Below are 6000 nucleotides of genomic sequence, written 5' to 3' on the forward strand. Positions count from 1 at the left end.
TTCACATATATCATTTCATTTGCTCTTTATAGTAACCATGTGAGGAAAGTGTGACCCATGTTATTATTATCACTATTTTTGAGAAAGAAAAACTAAAACTCAAGGAGGTTAGGCAAGGATTCAAATTCAGAACTTCTGCTCTTTAGTCTTCTAGCCATTGCCTGTTTTTGTCCTCTTCTGTCAACTGCTTCCCCTAGGAGTCCAACTTTGAGGGCACACTGTTCTGTTTTACTCTCTGTATCTTTGGAAACGAAGGGAGTTTTGTTTTGCTTTATTTTGGCCTAGTTCCAAAGATTTCCTTGTCATAAAAGTAGGAAATCTTGGCTATGAGCCATTTTGAAACCTCAGTGTCACAGCCTAAAGGGAAGGCAGAAAGCATGAGGGAACTGAGGGCTAGGTAGGTAATAAGACTAATTACAGAGCACAATGAGACATGGAGAACTTGTCCTTGCTTCTGTCTACTGTCCATACCCATGGAGACACTCTGGCATGTACACCATAGCAGCAGACATCGCTAGGCAGTGGGACCAACTGAAGTCATACAGACTACAGTGTCCAAATTTAAGAGAACAGTCTGCTGGAAGTAGGACCCGAACCAGAAACATCAGCTGGGAATATATAGACTCGAGTCCAGCCATGAGAACTGCTCTGAGCTTGGCACCCCACCCAGGGCCTTGGGTGAGTGAGTTGACCAGAGTACTCAGCAGGAAATAAGTGACCTGTACCAAATCCCCTTGGGCAGCTGGTTACAGTCACCCTAGGAACACATGATGCTCATCCTTTAACAGCAGAATTCAAGTTCCAACATGAACACAAGTGACCAAAGCACACAGAAAAAAGGACCACAGAGAAATAAGACAGAGAGGATGGGACATTAAAATGAGGACAGTATTAGCTGAGTCCTCATTTGTATAACAAGAAATAATCAGATACTGTCAAAGAGCAATAAAGTAAGAATTAGAAATGTACTTATTTCGAAATACAGAGATGAGGATCAGAAGAAAACAGGAAAAGTGGTTACCTCTTGAGAGTTAGACCAAAAATGATACTTATTTTTATTATACTTATTTTTATTATATGCCTTATAGTCCTTTTTTTTTTTTTTTTTTTTTTTTTTGCATTACTGGGGATTAAACCCCAGGGTGCTCTTCCACTAAGCTACATCCCCAGCCCTTTTATATTTTTTTTTGTTTGCTTGTTTGTTTGTTTGTTTAGACAGGGTCTTGTTAAATGACTGAGGCTGGCTTTAACTTTAAAACTTCCTGCCTCGACCTCCTGAAGCATGCACCACCACCTCACTGGACAGTACTGTTTTTTAAGAATGATAAAATTAAGATAAAACATATGTAACATAGATTTTTCCATCTATAGCATGTTTAAGTGCACAATTAAGTGATGCTAAGTACATTCACATTCTTATGCAACCATCATCACTATCCATTTCCAGAATATCATCCCAAACAGAAGCTTTGTACCCATTATAACTTCCCATATCTGCCTCCCCACAACCTCAGGTAGCCTCTATTTTACTTACTGTTTCATGAATTTGCCTATTCCATGTAAGTAGAATAATATAAAATTTGTCCCTTAGCCTCTGGTTTATTTCACTTAGTACACCTAGCATTATGTTTTCAAGGTTAATATTGTAACACACCAGAATTAATTAATTAATTTATTTATTTATTTATTTATTTATTTATATGGTACCAGGGATTGAACCTAGTGGCACTTAACAACTAAGCCACATCCCAGCCATGTTTTTTTCTATGTTTTATACTGAGACAGGTTCTTGCTAAATTGCTTAGAGACTCACTAAATTGCTGAGGCTGACTTTAAACTTGAGATCCTCCTGCCTCAGCCTCCTAAACCACTGGGATTACAGGCATACACCACATGCCCAGCAAAATTTCATTTCTTTTGATGGTTTAATAATATTCCATTGTATCTAAACATTTTATTTATTTATCCACTGGACATTTTCAGTTTTTGACCTCTGTGAAAAATGCTGCTATGAACATTGGTGTACAAATATTTGAGTTCTTGCACTCACTTTTTTTAAACGTATGTCCAAGCATTATTTTGTTTTTCATTTGTTTTCTTGTAGTGCTGGAAATGTAACCCAGGGCCTTGCTCCTGCTAGGTGTTAGGCAAGCACTCTACCACAGAACCACATCCTCAACTCTTTTTTGTTTTATTTTGAGATAGGTTCTTGCTAAATTGCCCATGTTGGCCTCAAACTTGCAATCCTCCTGCCTCAGCCTCCAAAGTAACTTGGATAGGTCTAAATTTGTTCAAAATTCTTTTCAAAAGAAATAGTTAAGAAAGGGAGGAATGGAGCCTGGTACAGTGGCACATGCCTATAATCTCAGCTACTCAGGAGGATGATGCAGGAACATCATAAATTCAAGACAAGACTGGGCAATTTAGGCAAGCCTGTCTTTAAAAAAAAGGACTAAGGACTGGGGATGCAGCTCATTAGCAGAGTTACCTTAGGTTTTATTCCCAGTAGCACTGAAAAAAAATTTTTAAAAAGGGAGGAAGGAATGAAAGAACAAAAGAAGACATGAGCATGCTGAAATTATAAGTGAAAATTTCAGATTAACAGGTCACAAGGTCATGATGGTGAGAGGAGACAGTGATCTCCAAATTCCTTAACAGCCACAGTCCTTAAAAGCCACCCAAAGTCACTGATTCCAAGACTGAGCTAAACAATCTTAGTTCTGTCTCCACATGCTACCTGTGGAAACACAGGCAGGCTACTCAAGATTCCTAACCTCTGTCATACTTATTTTCTCGTCTGGTAAAATGTCTAGAGATCTTTCTTTTACAGCTCTCTCTTACATTTTTTACTTTTAATATTAATGAATACTACAAAACTGTGTGCCTATATCACGGCTAAATTCTAGGGATAAAGAAACAAATAAAATCACACACAGTGGCACATCCCCATAATCCCAGTGACTTGGGAGACTGAAGCAGAAGAATTACAAGTTCAAGGGCCCGAAATGTAGTTCAGCGGTAAAGAAAGTTCAAACCCCAGTACTGCAAAAAGAAAAGAGTGAAAGAATGAGAAAAAAGAAAAGAAGTGAATAAGTACAGTCCGTGTTCTCATGAGGCTTATGCTTTGCTGAGGAAAGACAGCCTGAGTGTGGTTAACTCTAAGAATATGTCTGCTGGCTTCAGTGGGCCTATGGCACAAGGATGATTAAATCTTCTGAGAGTTGACATGAGTTACATGGAACATCTGCTTGTTTCTATTCAATGTCTGTTCTTGGTTAGTTCTGATGCTATGCCAAATATTAAATTCAACACTTTAAATATCAACCTGATTTCACTAGTGTATTGGCAGGAAAGATATCAGAGAAGAAACACTTGAGCAGAGTGTTGAAAGACCAATGTCCTTAGACAGGCAGGAGGAACATCTCTGAGGGTACTATACAAGCAGAGGAGTTGAGGGCCCTGTGCATTTACAGCACAGGGTCAAGAAACTAGATAGTCATGTGGAGAAGTAGGTAAGGGTCAAAGGTCAATTACAAAGAACCACATAAGCTAACTTAAGTACTGAATATGTTTTTGGAAGGAGCAAAGGAATCTCAGGAGCAAAGGAGTCTCTGAAGCCTTTGACTACAAATGATGAAATAACTAATGAAGGGAAGGCCATCTAGGGACTGTATCAGGAGTTCCGGTGAAAGATGGATGGTCTCCCACTACCAATAGAGCAACAGCAATAGGGTAGCAATTAGAGAACCTCTGAAAAAGAGTGCCTTGAGTGTGCTCTTTATAAAGTCACAGTTGACCTTGGCCAGTGGGGAGGAGAAAGACTTGTTACTGAAGGTTGAAAATTAAATGGCTCAAATCCCATGCCATATGTTCAACCTTGTGTCTCTCCCAGTCTTTCAAGAATTCTAGGGGTACTTTACAAGTTTCCTAGCAACCTGTAGCTGAATTACTACTAGAGTTCAATTAGTTCAATTTATAGATCTTTTCACTAACCTGTGTACACCTCACAAAGAAGTAAGCTTACAATTCTTAATAAATCCTGCCTTGGTTTCCTTGCACCAAGACAGTACCAAAGACCCCAGAGGTGTTTCATTCTCCCACCATGGCATCCTATAAATTTGACTTTGTCTTAGCAATAGGTTCTGTCTGTGATCTTTGAAGAGCCAGTATTTGAAAACACCAACACAGCCATAGAACTTAGACCCATTCCTCCATTCCAGTGCATGCATCACTCCATTGTGGCATTTATGTAGGTAGCTAGGTTTCGGTTTTATGTCATAATGCTACTCATATCCCACTCACCTCAAAAGTCTTTGACTTCTCCTTTATCCAGTACATTTGCAGACATGCTCCTCTCCTCACCTAAATCTGCTACTAAATGCAAAGCAACATAACTCCTTAACCCCTCCCTGCCACCACAACTACCACCTGTTTCAGGCTCTATCTTTAATTCAAAAGAACTCTTTTTGAAATTGGTCAATTGCCAAAAAAATGACCTTCACCCTCAGCAGCTCAGAAAATACGTTGGGTGATCTTGAAATTCTCATCCTGAGCTCTGCAAAGAGCTTCCAAATTCAGCAAAGGTCCTTAGCAAAAGGAGCTTTGAGTCATTTTACATTTTACATGATGAGTGGTTTTTTTTTTTTTTTTTCTGCTATGCTTCTTGATATAATTCCTCTTACAGATGCATGCACGAGTTCAAAGGAGCATAAATAAAATTTTCCAAGCTCTGGATAACTTCATCCTATGGCAATCTGGAAAAGTTTTTTCCAAAGAAGTTGAGTTGTGAAATGAATTGGCCATTTGTGGCAGAGGCAACAGAATTCAAAGGGTTAGAGTTGAAATAACATAATAATCACTGAGTCATATTGCACCTTCCAAGTGTAACTAACCTTTGTTGTAAGCATTTTCCTTGAGTTAAAACCATTGAATAACCAGGCATAGTGGTGCAGACCCAAAATCCCAGCTACAGGGGAGTCTGAGGCAGGAGGATCACAAGAGCAAGACCAGCCTTGGCAACTTTGTGAGACCCTGTTTCAAAAGAAAATAAATAAATGAAAAGCATTGAGACTGTAGTTTAGTGGTAGACCACCTCTGGGTCCAATCCCCAGTACCACAAAAATAAATAAATAAATAAACAAACAAACAAATAAATATAGATAGATAGATAAATAAATAAAATACTCTTGTCTACCATGGAAGGCAAATGGACTACATGTGCATGTCCTTTCCAAAGTTAATTCGTTGAAATCCTAAGTCCCAATGTGGTAGTTTTAGGAAGTGAGACCTTTGAGAGGAAATTAGGTCTTAAAGGTAGAACCTTCACAAATGGAATGGAATTAGTGCCTTTATAAAAGGAACCCCAGTGAGTTCTCTTGCTTTCGTTCTGAAGATTTGCCTCCTCAATTGCAGACTTTCAACCTCCAAAACTGTGAGAAATAAATTCCTGTTGTGTATCAGTCATCCAGTTTATGATACTTTACTATAGCAGCCCAAACTAAAACAGGAGACCAGTACTATTTTATCATTTTTTACAGACAGGGAAATTGAGGCAAAGATATTATAACCAGCTCAAGGTCATCTATGTAATCTCTAGAGTTCAGGATTCAAACCCAGGTAACAGGAGTCCATACAGAGTACCAATCAGTAGTACTGAGAGAACAAGATGAGATTAATATGTGAGATATTATTAAGGGGCCGGGCGTCGAGCACAAGAAAAATAAAAAGGGAGATGCCACTATATAGGAGATCCATCTTTCATTTGGCTGATTTTTGTCATTTATAGGTTTCTTAGACTTTTCTCTCGACTTTTGTTTAGAAAAACAAAAGAGCACACACAGTTCGGGATTGTTACTTATACCAAGATGAGGAATAGAGATCAGGCACTCACTGCCTGAGAACACTTGCTGAACTGGGAATTAGCAGACTCAACACTCAGACACAGGGCAAGCTCCACAACTCTGGGCAGTCTCATAACTCTCTGACCTGCAGTCTCCTCAC

The sequence above is a fragment of the Sciurus vulgaris genome, assembly GCF_902686455.1.
Source record: "Sciurus vulgaris genome assembly, chromosome: 11".
Taxonomy (NCBI): Eukaryota; Metazoa; Chordata; class Mammalia; order Rodentia; family Sciuridae; genus Sciurus; species Sciurus vulgaris.